The 1,509-nt window shown below is 37.7% G+C and overlaps 1 pseudogene; it reads right to left on the bottom strand.

The window, feature by feature from the left end:
- Positions 1 to 688: 688 nt before the first annotated feature.
- On the bottom strand, positions 689 to 907 carry LOC150093553 (U2 spliceosomal RNA; annotated as a pseudogene).
- Between the last annotated feature and the right edge of the window lie 602 nt (positions 908 to 1,509).

Here is a 1,509-nt window from a genome sequence, read left to right as displayed (position 1 = left end):
CGGGAACTTTTCAAACTTTGGACGGACTACGTCTAAAACTCGACCGTATTCTTGGAATTTGGATTTTAGAGTGGCGTCATCAATTTCGGCCGGGAGTTTCCGGAGGTACACAAATTTAAAACCTAATGAGTCTACAGCTGTTGGTTGGTATACGACGTTTTTTAGTGTGATGCCACTTTCTAACAGTTTATCTTTGGTTGCATAGTCTTTAGTTGTTACTTCAAAAAGACCCTTCTGGTAATCCCAACAGTTTATATTGGTTATACTGTCTACACTAACAACATTTACTAAAGCTTCCGCAATTTCCTCAGGTTTGAATGCTGTGTTAAAGGTAAAACGAACAGTTAGGGATCTGGAAAGTCTTTCATTAGGCATTTTAATTTTAACTAGAAGTATGGGTGGTCAAGATGGAAAATTTTATTAGTGTAGGGCAGTTCCACTTTATTGAAGGCAGTGGAACTGTAAGATGTTACGGGGGAACGTGAAGAGGATCGTACTTGGTCTCAGACCGACTCCTTTACTCCAGTTGTTACGTACCAAAGTACTTCCAACACTGGTCCTCTTGGCGGTTGGAGCCTGCCGGATATGCCCTCGTACACGATTGTGTAAAGGGGGAGCTTCGGGATACGGTCTGGTGTAACCAGTGCTATGCACTCACCTACAACACCTCTGAAAATAAAACAAGTGTTTATTATTACCCTAGTCCAGGGCTTGAGTGTAGATCTGTAAGAACAGATACTATACTACACAGGAGGAAAGCTAAAATAAGCTTAATATCTTGGGTCCCAATGGGACCTGTAATAGATATAAGTATAATAAGTATCAGTAAGCAGGAACAACACTAACTACCTACGCTGCTAAGCACAGATACTACACTTTGATCTCAGCCAAAAGGCCGAGAAGCGAAATCTTGACCTTATGGAATCTTAACCAAAGGGCCGAGAAGCGATTTGAAACAATAAAATTTTTATCTTAAATACAATTTATTTACGTTACTTTAAGGTGTGTTTTAATTAAAAATTGTGTAATAATTTATAAATATAATATATTATTTAGAAATTGCAGTGTATATATAAATACAAATGTAACGTACTATTTCAATATTTTTCTAAAATATTAAATTTAACATATTGATAAGCGAACTGAAAGTAGTTACAGGAAATCTTATTTTGCTAGTTTTCTAAAACCTGCTAATTTTGAACAATGTGATTGGTTCGGCAGATAGACCATGGGGCGATTATGTGCAGCTCTTTGAACATCTAAGTGCTGTTCTGACTTTCAGCCTACATGGACACCAAGCTCAACATTCTTGGTTTAGTTTGTCTGCGCATGATGGCGCAGACGTAAGGCCAATGTTATGGCGATTATAACAGTTGTCAGGAACAAACTAATACCGCGAGTTACGATTAGTGAGTGATAAAGTGAGTAGTTTTCAATCAAATGAGGTTTTCGACAGTGTTGTTTGTCGTAAAACTTCCCGTATAATTTTTTATCTGTTCAGCTACGCTA

This window comes from Typopeltis vanoorti, chromosome 24, assembly GCF_054136105.1.
Source record: "Typopeltis vanoorti isolate ZY-2024b chromosome 24, IOZ_Tvanoo_1.0, whole genome shotgun sequence".
NCBI classification, from domain to species: Eukaryota; Metazoa; Arthropoda; class Arachnida; order Uropygi; family Thelyphonidae; genus Typopeltis; species Typopeltis vanoorti.
This window is presented reverse-complemented; position numbering and strand designations above follow the sequence as displayed.